Consider the following 16,353-nt stretch of genomic DNA (forward strand, 5'->3'; position numbering starts at 1 on the left):
TTGCTCTTCACATTGTGTATGTCATACTATTGGGCCATAACCACCATCTAAATAATGTTAATAATAATGATCAATCTTTCAAATCGTAGACCATAGCTTTAAGCATCAACAAAACATGCATGTAGCGTGTGTGTGTGTGTGTGTGTGTGTGTGTGTGTGTGTGTGTGTGTGTGTGTGTGTGTGTGAGAGAGTGTGAGTGTGAGAGAGGCAAGATGGCGAACATGGCCTCGTCAGTGGGTACGTCACACAAGCAGCTGGTCAGACGGTGACCACAAGACTGGAATGAGACAATGGTTGAACCGTGTCTGCTGACCTAACACGTGTCTTCACAGTATCACAGTATGGAGTTGGACAGAGCTGAACATTACACACCCAATGTAGCTGTGTGTTATACCGTGACACATGCATCTGGTGTAACAATGGCTTGGAGGCTAAATAAACTAAATCGATCTCAACTTGATCTGTTCACAAGAGGTGTGTGTGATGCATGCATGTCTGTGTGTGTGTGTGTGTGTGTGTGTGTGTGTGTGTGTGTTTGGGTTAGTAGTGAGGAGAAAGCGAGCAAAGGAAAAAGAGACTTGGAGTGCAGCAAGGAGGTTTAGACCGTGATGAGACACAATATTTGTTTTTCACCAGGCTTTTTCTATCAGGCTTGATCACCTTCCTCTGGTCCCTGTTACAGATAGAAATCTGGCTTATTGTGCGCAGAGGTAGGCCGTACTATTAGGCAAACCAGGCATTTGCCTGGAGCCCCGGGCCCCATACAAGGCCCTTTGGGGCCCCCAAAATGCCCTCTTTATATTTTGTCCCCAAATGTATTGTTTTTATAAAAATCTCTTCACAATAGTAGCATCGGGATGTCTAATTTGATCAGTTACTCATGTTCTGACGGTCTTTCTGCCATGTTACGGTTGTGATGCGTAACATGGACAATTCCATGTTACGCATCATGCTCATCACACTGCACGTATGCGGAAATGATTACGACGTAAAATCAGTAAATAGCGGTAAGAGAGAGAGAAGAGATAAATTGAGAGAAATGAAGCGAATATACGAAAGCAGGTCACAGAAAAAGAAGAGGAACCAAAGGCAGGAGTTTATTTCAAAGCTGCCAAAGCTATCGAGCCTTTTTACAGGAACCGCGGTGGCAGCGGGACCGTCGGCGGAACAAGAGCAGCCGTCTACACCGTTTGCTCTCACCGGTAACGTTACAGCTGAAGCTATCACCGATAACAGTATCACTCTTGTCAATCCAAGTGGCTCTGGCTCAGCCAACAGCGATGCTAATGACGTTAATGTGGATAATCAACAAACTGACGGAGATGATGCACAACTGGCGGTGAGTAACAGCATTTCTCCCTCTTCTTCTTCCACTTCGGATATTGATTATGACAACAATGACAGCGAGACACATATTCTTGTGGATGACCCAGCCCTCTGGCCCAAGCTGCTCACTGATAGAGAGCGCTGCTCAATAGTCAAAATGGGGCCAGTCCAGGTCAAAGATAAAGGTTTTCCACAAAATGAAAAGGGCCGCAGATTCACAAAGGCAAACTATTACATAGTAATGAAAAATGCCGAGAGGGTGAACAGGTCTTGGTTAGTCTACAGTGAAAGTGCAGACCGTGTTTTTTGCTTTTTTTGCCGCCTTTTCGGAAAACAAAATCAGGAAAACTAAAGTTGAAACAAATTCAAATCTGTTTGCACACATCCATGCCTTAGGAAAATATGAGAGTTTGCAATATCCATAGAAAAGGATGTTTAATCCAATATGGATTACACTGGCCGAGCGTGATGGACGAAAGGAAGGATAGCGACTTTTGTTCATCCCTTGTATGGAGTATCTCATCATGCGATATAAGGTACATTAGACCGGTAGATGCAGGGGCCCCCAAATGACTGTTCGCCTGGAGCCCCCAAATGGCTAAGTTCGCCACTGACTGTGCGCTCACACAGTGGCAAAGCTAACACTCCACAACATGTAGAGGCTCAAATCAGCTCATGAAAGGCAAACAATCAGAATACTTTACAGTATTCAGAAGCAGCACATAAATCAGACTTCGTATGCACATAATACATGATAATATCTAGTATCTGCCAAGACACTTCCCAGATAGCAGTGGACTGCGGGGCAGATCCGTCCTCAGGTCGGCACATCTGCTCTACTGTCTCAGTCACTTCGGACCCGCACATTGTACGTGCCTTTTTTGTTTTTTTTTGTTCGTGATTTCAAATAGTTAACCATTCTGGCTGGCGGTTCTCAGGGAGAGCTGGAAAGGAGCTGAGGACTAGCAGCAGGACAGGAACACAGTAAGTAACCTATGTAATATATGCTTTATTAGTACTACAGTTGACTACAGCCAGTAAAATTATAACGTAGTTCTCTGTTTGGTTTTGTCGTTTCTAATTAAGAAGTGTGTGATAATGGCTAGCTAACCTTTGCAACAAGTTAGCTTAACGTTACCATTAATGTTAGCTCTAAAAGATAACAAGCCTCATTTGTACAGGATTTATTTCTGTCTGGGAGGATGGCTTTCACATTAGCTAGTTACCTGCCCTGCTAAGTTTAATTCAGTCACAAGCGCAAAACATTATGTAGGCTACTTTTTTTTTTTCCCCCTTTACAGGTGAAATTAATGCTGACGTTGGCATTACCAAACGTAACTCAAACGGGCTGTTGAAGCTAGGTTATACTACACGTTTGGGTCCTGTTTTTAGCCAATATGTTCACATTTTGGCAAATTGAGGGCATTGTAAGTCTGCTTAATTTGCCGTTAACAGCTCCGTTTTGCTATGTAGCCATGGATGTACAGAGAAGTATCTGTGGGTTACTTTGACACTGAAGAGAACTTACACACAATAATTCATAGTCAAGTTCTGAAGCGTTTTTTCTCTGATTTTAAAGTGGATTTATGGACACAAATATGTGATTTACCTCAGAGATGTCATCCATCACTCAGAGTTTAATCACACTGAAAGATGCACTGTGTTTTGTGTGTCTGTACTGTATGAAGGCTTAATTTTGACTGAGATTAGCTACAAGGACTTTTTTTCCTTTTTCTTTTAACTCAAATTCAACCTTTAACTCCAGCTCTGTATAACCAAATTGTATTTGGCTTGAATATATAGTGATATTTACAAAGACAGCAGGAGTAGTTGATATTTAATGCAATAGTGAAATTATGTCTTGTTAACAAAAATGTGATGACAAACAGCGAGATGAATTAGTGAGTGAACTTACCATTTTGTGCTGTTTGTGCTTACAATGAGCTAGAACTGAAAATGTATGTGCAACTGTATCAGATAGCATTTATTTAAAAAGAAAAATGCGTTGTGTTGCAGGTCTTTTATTATTCTTGCTCGACTGTTTTGCTCCTGTTTGCCCAATGCACAAATTTAGCACCAGCCACCAAACAATTGATGATAAAATATGCAAGTGGCTGGTATAATTTTAACACTCACTAGACATTTGGCTGGTGGACAAAATCACAAATTTTGCACACATGTCATATTTTAGTCTTTTTGCATTGCACAAGGTGGAAAAATCATTGATCATTATTTTTAAAAGTGGGTTAATCTGTTTAGAATTCATCTAACAATTTGTACTTTACAGTTTTATTTTCAAGGAAACAACAGTGTTTATTACTCGTCGAAGGTTGAACAAATATAATTTCCCACGATGAATTGATGTCATTGAACTGAATCAAATTAGTTGAAATAAATCTGTTCAGGTTTTTGTGAATCATAATCAAATCGACTCTTGAGATCAATGCCAATAGACAGCCCTATTTCATGATGTGTTTTATTGGTTTATATCACCTCTGCAAATGCCATGTAAAATCTATTATCTCTACTTACAAGCAATTAAGAAATGTCTCATTGTTACCTCATGGAAATATTTTTTTGTGTAACACCAACTGCCTCTCCTTTTTATTTATTTAGGCCTACAACAGTCTTTCTGGCCTGGAAACCAGTCAATCAAAGTTCTGCTGCTCTGATTGGTCCATCAGGTACGTCCAGCACAACTCACCAGGCTACATGACACAGATCAAAGTGTAAAAACTAGGCAGTGAATGATATGGATTTTTTTCAGGCTATGCCGATCATTAACTGCCTTTCGAGGCAATATCAAAGATTTGTAGTGTTAAAACTCTTAGACTTTTCCCGTCCTCTCTGAAGTCTTGTAGAACATGTTTTGCATATTAAAATCATGTTGTCCTCCTTTGAAACACAGTTTGACACCATGAGTGTGATGACAGCATTTTGAGCTTGTTCCTCCCCTTCTTTTCCTTATTTTTCCTTTTCTCCTTTTGTGAGGAATGCTGCACTGATGAAGTCAATGAAAGCATTTTAGCTTTATATTATTGCCTCTATTATTGGCTGTAGTTTCACAGATACCGATAACTAGCAGAACATAAAAAGTTGCCAATATCAGACCAAATTATATCATGCATCCCTAATTAAAGCTATGGCAAAATATTATCATAATCTTGTCGTTTTTATATATATATATATATATATATATATATATATATATATATATATATACATACATATGTATATATATATATATATTTATTTATATATATATATATATATATATATATATATATATATTTAAAAACATCACAAATCATTGCCACTTTTCCACACCTTACTGGTTGCAATATGTCTTTTGTGTTTCTGAAATATTTCTTTCAGATAAAATGAATAGAAAGACTGTGCCTGTTTCCAGTTCCACCTTAAGATGGAGGACACGTTTAGACGTTGACAAATGACTTCAAAGAATATTAGGAATGACTACACAAATTTGACTGACTTTCTAATGACAACAGAGAGGGACCTTGGAGATTTCAGAGGAGAGTTTTTTGAGGAACCAAATTGCACAGACAGTCCAACTTGGTCGGACATTGCAACTGGTGTAGTCTTTAGTGAGGAGGAAGGTGATATCGAAGTAGATGAGGTGGACATAACTGAGGGCGGATTCAGTCATCTGACTCAGAGCATTCTGATGATGAAGTCTATAAGACTTCACTCTCTGACAGCTTTTCCAACTGGGCAATACACTTTGGCATTTCTTTGGTTGCTTTGACAGCACTTTTGGGCATACTTTGAATTTGTCATCCTGATCTTCTAAAGGATGCTAGGGCCCTCCTTAAGACTAAGACCAAATACTCTATTCTGGAAAAGGCTGGAGGACAGTATCACTACTTTGGTATTCTGCTATCTCTTAGAAATACACTGTCCAAGTACACCCACACGCTGGCGGACAGTTTCACTTTAAAGTTGCAAATAAACATTGATGGACTTCCTCAGTTTAAGAGTTCTAGTCTGCAACTGTGGCCTATCCTAGGTCTTCTACTGAGTGTTCCCATGAAAGAACCAGTAGTGATAGGTTTATTCAGTGGACCAAAGAAACCTAGCTCAGCAAAAGAGTTCCTTGAAGATTTTGTTATAGAGTTACAACAGCTTGAGAAAGGTTTTGATTTTGAGGGTAGGAATTTGAGGCTCAAACTGGACACAGCCATTTGTGACACACCAGCCAGGTCCTTTGTTAAAAACACAAAGAACCACAATGGCTACCATGGTTGTGACAAATGTGCACAGCCTGGAAAATACATTAACAGATGCATGACACAGCCATGTACAGACTATGCCCTAAGGACGGACGAATCATTCGAAAACAAGGTTGATGAGAGTAATCATAATGAGGGGCCACATCCATTTAATGACAGCAATGTTGGCATGGTTTCACAGTTCCCTCTGGACTAAATGCATTTGGTTTGTTTAGGCGTTGTTAGACGATTGTTACACATCTGGCTCAGGGGTCCTCTAAATTTCTGAGTACCTGCAAACATAGCAGAGAGAATGTCAAAATTGTAGACGTGTTCCTTTATTCCTCTGGAATTTGCCCGAAAGCCCAGATCACTCAGGGAATTAGATCGGTGGAAGGCCACTGAGTTCAGACAGTTTCTGTTATATACAGGACCTGTAATGCTAGGAACCTTCCTGGACAGAAATATGTACAGCAATTCCATGCTGCTCTCCTCTGGTATTGCTATTTTAATAAGTCCTGGACTATCCTGCCACACACAGAATTATTTATAATGTACATGGTTTGGTCCATCTGGCAGATGAAGTACAACAACATGGTTGCCTTGACTCAATTTCTGCATTTCCCTATGAAAGTCACCTGGCCGAGCTCAAAAAGCTATTTAGAAAACCAGACTTTCCTCTTGCCCAAATTATCCGTCGGCTGTCAGAGAAGAGGTTCACTGACGCTCCATTAAATGTTACCTCTTTTAAAAAACAGCACTTTGTTGGGCCAATTGGAGGTGGACTGTCAGTGAAAGCACAATATGGTGAAATGGCCTGTGACAAGTGGACTGTCAAAGTTTCAACTGGGGATAATGTTTTTGTCATTGGAAATGATATTAGTCGCATACATAACATTGTAGAGTGCAGTGATGGAGTGTATGTAGTATACAAAGAATTCTCACAGAAGTATTTGTTCTTCACTTACCCATTCAAAATATTTACAACATTTCACAAACATCAGGGATGTCTAATGCGTTTTGGTGAGAAATAACAGTATATCCACATGTAAGTATATACATACATACATAATATACATAATTCTTTATATTCTTCAGGAATTATTTGATGTTTTAGATTCACAACAGCATCTTTTAGTGCTAGGGGATGACAAACCTGACCACAAACGTTAAGCTTTTACCCTCGGAGGCCGCAGTCTTTCATCTCGCTGGATGAGCCAAGATTGCCCTGTGTTTACCAAACACGTTCTGGATCCAGAGGAGAGCTGTGCAACCCCAGTCTCATCACTGCAGAAGAAGAACGTCCCCTCAAGGCAACCAGCTCTGACCCGTTTCCTTCGCCCACGTCAAACTCTTTTCATCAGCCACCGTCAGCCCGTAGGACACTGCAACGCCTTTAATCCACGCTGAGGAAGCGAGCTGGATAAAAGAAGACGCTATCACAAGTGAGGCTTAATTAGTGTCTGGGCAGATACTAGAAATTAGTGTGTATTGCATGCTTGTAAGCTACATTGTTTGTGAGTTTGTGGACCACTGAGTCCTTTTTGCTGCTAGTTTTACACTGTAAAACTTTGTTTGTTGCTTGCCTTTCTTTCTGCTCATCACAAGCTGATATGAGCCTCTCCACTCTGTGGAGCTAAAGTAATATCTTTGCCGCTGTGTGAGTGTACAATAAGCCACGTTTCTATCAAGGATCAGCTGAAGGTGATTCGAGCCTGAGTTCATTCACCGGCCGCTGAGTAATAGGAAGGTGAGTCTTGTGTCTCCACGGCTGTTTCTCCCTCCGTGCTGCACTCCCAGCGGTAGCTCTCTTTATTTCTCTCTACTAACCCACACGTACACGCATGCTTATGTCCGGGTAAACGCACACACATAGTTTCATGAGCGTCTTGTTGAAAGCTAAAGGTTAACAACCTTTGCTATATCATCAGACACGTGTCACAGTAGCACTCACAACAAATTCGGAACATCATGGTCCAACTCTGTCCAAACCAAACTGTGATTCAAGGCACGTTAGGTCGACAGACACTGTTCCATTGTTTGTTCAAGCCTTGTCACCTCCATTGAGCAGCCCTTGGTGTGACGTGGCCACGTCCGCCATCTTGAACAGTCCATGATGTCATCTTCCAAGAGATCACGTCAGCCTTCTTTGCTCTCCGTCATCTTGGCTCTCTCTCTCTTTGGCTGTGTCCGAAATCACTCACTCATTCCCTACTCCCTAGTCACTACAGAGGGAGTCCAACATAGTGAACTATATAGGGAGCTCTTCGGCAGAAAGAAAAAAGCACTTTCGGACACTACTCAGGCGCCGTTAATTACGTCACTGCTGTCGCACAGTTGAAACGTCATACATCATTGCCGGTTGTGGACTATCCATAATAAATACTTAAATATATATTTAAATGAGTATTTAAAAAGTATACCGTTAATATTGAGTCAAAACACAAGCATTTTAATGTACATCCCGATTATATATATATATATAAAATCTATATACTATATACATGTATGTGTATAAACACCATTTTTGCGCCACATCTTTCGTCTCTTTTATCTTGTACCGTGCGATCAGAGATATAGTTAGACCCCATTTACTTCGCAATTTCATGAGTCTCAGAGCTCCCCAAAATGCCACCAAACATCAATTTATCTGTATTCTTACTCACCATCATCCAGATGATTTTGATCAGAAGGAGAATAAGAATCCAACAAACAAGATGAAGAAGAGTGAGATTTGCGGCTCTTGCTAATCTAGCAAAACGTCGTCAGGTTGTAAGTATAAAGATTAGGGATTTTACATTTATACAAGACATTTAAATCATTAATGTATTGTCAGTGTCAATAATTCACTCGTATTGTCAGACTACCACCCCCTCCTGTGGAAACAGACATGGCACAACTTTGTTCATAAATCAGATTAGATGGATGGATAAATAGATAGATACTTTATTCATCCCTTAGGGGAAATTCAGGTGTCCAGTAGCTCATAAAAACACACGAATAAATAAGTTAAAAATAATTCTTATTGCACATTTTATTTTATGACACTATGTTATCAGTTTTATTTATTTTTTTACAGTGTGAACAGCCATCTCACTACTGCAGAGTGAACTACCAGCTCCCTGTTTTGGCCTTATACTTTGATGGCCAAAGTGACCTCCGCCTGGACGCCTCTCAAGATCCACAGTGGCCCATCTTGTCCACGTCCTCTGCTGTCCGTTTGACCACGGCTGGGGTCATGACCTCGAGGTTCTTGTCTTCTTGTTTTGGCTGGCGAGTGCGACGTCCTATCGTGTTGTGTCCAGAGCGTTTGGCATCCCACGGTCCACAGTACATGATGTCATTCACAGGGTTGCTGACAAAATAATAAAAATAAAGAACAGAGTCATCCGCTTTCCGTTCCCTGATGACCTGCAACAAATCGGTGATGGCTTTGCACGCTTGGCTGGATCACCAGCATTCGCCAGGGTTGTGGGCAGCATTGATGGCTGCCATGTTCGGATAAAGCCACCCAGTGCAGATGCTCAGTGTTATTTCAATAGCAAATTGTTCTATTCCATCCAATTGCAAGCTGTGTGTGACCACCAGTGCCAGTTTTTGGACATATTTGTTGGGTATCCAGGCTCAGTGCATGACTCCAGAGTCTTGAAAAATAGCCCTCTTTATGTCCGCAGCCTGTATCCACCTGAGGGCTACTGCATTCTAGGGGATGGTGGATACCTCTGCATGTCCCAACCAGTTGCCCTTGTAACCCCCTACAGAGAGCCTGTGAGAGGTGTGGTCGCTGGAAGGTTTAACCGGCACCATGCAAAGGCCCGTTCAGTCATAGAACGGGCCTTTGGCATCATGAAGACCAGATGGCGATCGATCTTCTTCAAGGCTCTGGAGCTGCACCCTGCATTTGCCGTCAAGGTGATTGCCTGTTGTGCCATCTTGCACAACCTCTGTATCAGGGATGGGGACATAATAGACATACTAGAGCCTGTGGAAGAGGTTCCAGATGATGGAGTTGAGCAGCTTCAGACAGAGCAGCAGCTGTGTGGGCGCATCGCTGCTGCTCTGTCTGCATCGGACAACACTCCTCGAGCTCTTCAAGAACATGAATATTGTTAAAAATTATTAGAGAAAACAGAAGTATAAAGTCAAGTTTTTTGGTTAGGTTATACTTCTTGTAAATAGTTTCAAATGATTATGTAAAGTGTTAATAGTTTAATAATATAATCTTTGATTTGTTTATGTTAGTTAAGGAAATGTTGATGTTAGAATTTGCCTTGTAAATATTAGTTTTCATCAGTTTTTGTTATTGATAATCCATTGAGTTAAGGTATTGTTGGTATGTTGATATGTTATAATAGATATGAGTTCACAGTCAGTGTTTATAAAGAAAATTTTATTAACAAAGATCTGTCTTTTCAATATCTATATCTATCTATCTATCTATCTATCTATCTATATATATATATATATATATATATATATATATATATATATATCACGTTTTTTCAACAATCTTTTCTATCAAATTTAACAGCCTCTGGCCTCAGCTCTCCTGTCTCTCTCCTCTGCCCTCTTTTCCTCCCTCTCCAGCAACTCCAAAATGGCATCACGCCGTTGCCTTTTTGGTGGCCTTGGCTCCTCTGAACCTGTCTCATTCCCTGGCTCTGGTGTGTCACTGTCAGAGTCAGGTGGCACTGAATCAGGGGGTTTTCTCCCCATGCTGAGGCAATGAGGCATGGAGGCTGAATAGATGGCCTGCCTCCTATCGCCTCATCCATGAGGGAGAACCACTTCCATGTCGCAGCAGTGGGCTCCCCTGATTCAGTGCCACTTCCTGTCGGTGGTTTCCTTAGCTCCTGCACACATTGCAAAGTATATGACATTTTATTATCACTTTAGTTTACAGCCTGCAATGTAAAACTTGACCCCAGAGTTTACAGTGTAATCTTCGATTCTCACAGTGTACCAGTACAGCACATACCAACACATATATGTAGGGTAACAAGACGTTAAGTTATGGAATAAAGGGTGTAATAATTTGGGAACTTCAAAAAATGTACACTGTAGTTATTTTTTTATCTACCAAGTACCTATTCAATCATTACAAGCTATGTAGCAAAAACCTGTAAGTTTGGTATTAATTGAGGCTCTCCTCAGGCGGATAAGTTTGGACACATCGTCGTCAGTCCCTGAAGAGATTAAACTATGATATTTTCTCTAGTGCTGGTGTGACACTCCAACTTAAAGGGACATGGGGCAGGATTTGTGAAAAAATAAACATGCATTTTAAGTTTTTTAATGCTAATGGGTGATGAAGTGTTCAAAACCAAAAAGAATGAGCCCACCCACATGTCTCTCCATTGCCTTGAACAGGCTGTGTGCTGTGTGCTGGATATGGGAAGAAGACAATGCGTGGACCCAAACTAGTGTTTGGGTAGTAATGGATTCTGCTATGGCCAGCAAACGACCCACCGCCACACAAAGTCCACTTAAAAGTCATACTAAGAAGAAAACAAAGGTTTTATCAGCGGCATGTCGACGTGTTGACGACACGGCATGTCGACGTGTGACGTGTTGTTCTATGCTGTTACTCTGTCTTCTATTATTTACAACATGCCTGGTATCCTTATCTGGTCACATTCCATTCAAATGGCCTCTGTATTCTTCCAGATTTCAGACCATTTCTAATTAACCATTAAGTCAGTATCTCACAATCTTATTTCTAACACATTAAGAATCAGTAAGAGAAGCTCATAAAACTGATCTTTCTCCCGTTTCTCTACGATTAAGATTGACTGAGATCAAATTTTAATGTTTAATCTGTACTGTGTTCGGTGGAACCACAGCACCTCCTGATGGTGAGTCCTGATACAGTTGGACGAGAAATATTCTGTTTAATATGTTCATGGTTATAACCAGTAAATGACTCTGATATGTCTTTGTTTTAACAAGTATTAAGCTGAATATGTATAATTAATGCTTAATCACGTCATAATCCTTTTCATGATAGACAAAGTATATCTATTGAGCCATGGTGAGAATCTGTGAGAAGGTGAAGTACTGTTTTGTAACGTTTAAATCTTGGAGATAAAAGCCGGTAAGCCCCGCCTAGACACGCCTCGATTTGCGAATAATAAAACGGAGAGATCACGTCTCTCGAGTCAGTTTTTAAAAAGGTTTTTGTTTTTAAAAGTTTTGTTTTACAGTTTTTGTTTTTAGTTCAGTTTTAATTTTGTTTAAGTTTTTCTTTTGTAACTTATTTTGAAGCTCTTTACTTTACTTTGAAACACGCTCCAAGACAGCGATCTCATCAGAAGTGCTCACGCGTTGATTTTTCTCATTTTATATTTTTCGCAGTATTGATTAGCTTCTTTTATTAAGTTTGTACCAGAACGAAGTTCTGTTTTAATTTGTTTTATACCGTTAAGTATCGTAACCCGCTTTTGAAGAAGTGAACTTAATTTAGATTACCTTGCATTAACTAACAACGGAAGATCCGCCTGATCAACGTATCATCCTCAGTTATTTTATTCAAGAAGTTAAATCTAGTTTACAAAGTCAGAGCCTGAGAACCACTCGAAGAAACGAAGAACATCTTTATCACAATCATCATCACGACTACAGCAACTTGCTGTGTCCGAGACCGTGCAAGCGGTTTCCAACGAAAGACTCTGTGACAAGCCCCCAGCGCTCGCTAGCGGTACCATCCCGCTGGGCACTGAGCCAAGATCTGCACCGGATCGATACGGGACCAGCGGCCCTCTTCCTAAGACAACGGACCGAGGTGCCCAACCGACTGATACCGGACGAGCTGACCCTCGGCCATTGGACCGGGACTGCCAGCTAGAGCTGCAAATCACCCGAGGGAATCCGCCGCCGCGGACCCCGCAACTCTGCTAAGAAAGTAGGCTCTCCATCACTCACAACAGCTGGATCCACACATTATACATGAGATGGTCTATGGCTCTGATTCATATCTTTTAGCTTAAGAGAAATTCGGTTAGGGTCTCGTTAGTATTAAAATTACTACCGTAATATTTAAATGCTTCACCCTAACTCGTAATCTCACCATCAGCCAATATTCCACTAATAACCCATGACTTAGTTATTTCATATTTCTTGTTACCTGTGTTATTCATTTAAATTGCCATTTCATTTATTTAACCTGAATTATTTAGTCAATAAACATATTTAACCGTATGTCGTTGTCTGTGCAGGTTTGTTTTTAATGTGGAGAACCGATGGATATGTGTAGAATTCACTGCTTCATATATATGAGATTGAATAAATTGATCTGAAATTGATTAGAATTGATACAAGTTAAACTTGTCCAGTCGAATTTGATTAATTACCTCCGGATTATTCAAATAGACAAAATAACGGAGGTGGTGCCCCATTAACGAGTGTTTTATTATTAGTGTATCTCCTACAACGACCAAAGCTGGGCTGGCACCTGAATAAACATTAGATACGCGTTCGTCTCATGGAGGCAGCTTCAACTTGAATTGGGACTGAAAACAGGTGCTGACATGGCTCATTTCCTAGTAACCGGGTAAGAAAACATCACAGGTCATGTTTAGAGCTTGATTTGAAAATCATATGAGATCACCGAGGACTCGGAGTGACCTAACGTGCAAAGTAGCATTAGCTGCAAACATGTAACTTAGTCCACCGCTGTGTAACACTGAATAGTTACAGACTGCTTTTCCACGGCCCTTTAGTCTGAAACCGAATAGTTAGAAATATGTCCCTTCATAAATGGGACCGAAAGCCCAACCTGTTATCCGGGAGTAAACAGTAAACAGTCACGTGAACAGCGACTAAAGCGAGTAAAGAAATAACAGTGTCACAGCATCAGCTGCACTGCTGTAAAGAGTTCATGCGTGCTCCCGCGCCGGCTTGACTGATGGCTGCAGTTACCCTGATGGTCGCAACGGCCGTCGTGTCACTATTGAGTCTTATTTCTTGATCCTGCCCCAAGTTCCTTTAATTTCACTGCTAACGAATTAGAAAAAATGTAGCTCATCAAAGTTAGTTTTCACTTAGCGCCGCTGCTAATGGCAATTACAAACTACTGTAGAGAAGACAGTCAGCTAACATTAGCGAGCGTCGCTAGCTGCGAATTATGCCATAATACTACTAAGCAACTGTTAACACAAACTTCAACACATCCATATATATTTTTTATTTAAATTTCTCACATTTGTAGATCAGCTCCCTCTCCGTGACCTCCATACGTCCGTCCGCCATTTTTCTCTCAGCACAATGCATGATGGTAAAAATTGCTTGGTTAGTGACCATCGGTTGTACACTACTTTTCGCGATGCATTGTGGGATACTTTGAGTCCACTATATAGGGTATAATAATTCCCACTAGACATTGGGACAGCACTACAAAATGGCGTACTCCTTATATAGTGCACTATATAGGGAGTAGTGAGTGATTTCGGACACAGCCTTTGTCTCTCTGACACACACTGCATGCTTGTTTGTTGCTTGAGTTTGTCTCAGTGTTTTAGTTTCATAGTTTAGCTGCTGTAGTTGAATGATAGATGTTTGTTGATTGAAGTATTATTGATTATTGATCAATTGCTAACACGAATAAATTCTATTATATTGTACAGAGCAGATTTATGTTATTATTCGTGCATATGTTTTGTGATAACTGCTGGTTGTGATGGTCAGTGCTCGGATTAATTTCCTTCACTGTTCCTTTAATTTTAAATATTTTACAAATATTTACATTTAAAGTGAACTCTTCTTTTGAGACTGTTTTCTGTCTGGTTATTGGTGCCTGAGTCCAGGGTGGTGCTCCGTTTCAATGATTTGATTAATACGTTTGATTAATAAATTGATTATTAATTTTAACAGTTACTATTGTTAATTATTAATTTGTAATAACCACACCTGTCCTACCATCAATTTCAACATATTGTTAATGAAATATTAATTTGACAATAAAGCCTTAGATTGCAAAAAAAAAAAAATTATATCACTCAGTTCACCATGAAGACCATATTTTGAAATAAGGATTAAAAAATTAAAAGAGTTGTCATGGCATAAAACCAATGATCCTAGACGAGCCAAGTCTAAAAATGGCACAGCCATCTGTTCTAAAAGAAAAAAAATAATTGTGACCTTAAAATTGAAAATCAAATCAAATCGAGGATTTGGAGTACCATGACAACCCTATTGGAGATATTTACATGTTTTGTTCTGCGACATAAAATACATTAAATGTCCCACAGTTTAATTATAATGCTCTTCCGTGTGTTAAAAAAAAATGGAGGTTGCTAACAAGTGTCTAAATGAGACTACAGAGGTTGTCAGGGACATTAAATGTCATCAGGAACACAGAGACTCATCTACTCAACCTCCACTTTACAACTTGTACATTGATCAGTTTATAGAAAACTGTATAGTAATTGTGTAGTAAGATACTTACCTAGGAATTCCACTGGTTGCATGTACGTTGTGGAATGGCTCCGCTGCGGTTTTGCTCCCTGCAAACAGCCCCACCGAGAATCACAGAATCACGCGTGACCACAGTTAGACTTAGTTAGAGTTAGATGGCTTGGATTTGTCTCTTTTTGTTAAGATTTTTCTGCTGGTGTCAACACAGAGTGTTTTATCGTGAAAATTAACCGGATGTTATGTTGTTGTTTCGGTGTCTGACTTCCTGTCTTCTTTGTGCTGAATTTGGCTGAATTGATGCGCCATGCTCCAGCATCCGGCAGAAATAGAAGCCTAGCGTATCTGCTACGGAAGGGTCCGGACTTGCCGGAGCTGCAATGGAGCAGATACGCAACACAGCGGAGCCAGAAGAAATACATACATAGACTAGAGTGAAACCTATCAGCTCTGCTGCCGTGGCAGATCGGAGACGGACCGAACACAGATCTGGTGGAATTTAGGGGTTAGTGGTGGTGACATTTAAGTCATGTTACCGTGATGTAGTCTATTTATAGCCTAACATTAGCTTTTTAGAGAGCTAGAGATTTAATTTATGCTTAAAAAATCACAAAGCGGTGTTCATCTGTGAAGATAATCTTGATGAACAAAACCTGTAAGTATCATAAACTTGTGTTTGTCACAGAGATTATTTTCAGCGATATTCCAAAATCCAATTCAAAAATCCCATAGGCTTTTTGACAAGGGAACCAGGGCGATGCTAACACCTGGGTTCACAAAAAGAAATGATCAACATGTTGTATATCCATGTATGTCACAATACATATCTGTAGGATGTTTGTCAAAACTCAAGAGTCATTCACATCGGTGCACTGAAATCATTTCTCTGTCACACTATAATAAAATGCTTTCGATGTAAAGGTCTCATCAGAAAGAAAAATGTGTACATTTATTTGGTTTTAAAAGCTGATTGCGTGTGGACTATAGTCAGTATTTGACAAAATATTCAGCTAAATCAAGTGTAAAACTGTATTTATTCTTTCTTTACACAGGCAGCAGGATAGGATGGCAGGCTGACCCTGAATCAGATTGGTGCCACATGTGAATATGCTGTAGGCATGAAGAACGAAGATGCATTTAATGTTAATGCTTTCAACCAATTTCTGTAAGGACATGTAGCTGACGAAGCCAAAAGCCTCCACAGTGGAGTGCAGGTTAAGGTTGATGAAACATCCTGCCTTTACTGTAATTGAGATGGTTTGCATCATGATTGTTTTTAAACTTTTTAATTTTGGCACTTTTACTTTTAATATCCATTAATATGCACTGTCCCTGAGAAATAACCTGAATAAAATGTACTTCCATAAAGCCGCTCAAAAACCAGAGAAAG

Source organism: Pagrus major, chromosome 18 (genome assembly GCF_040436345.1).
Source record: "Pagrus major chromosome 18, Pma_NU_1.0".
Classification (NCBI taxonomy): Eukaryota; Metazoa; Chordata; class Actinopteri; order Spariformes; family Sparidae; genus Pagrus; species Pagrus major.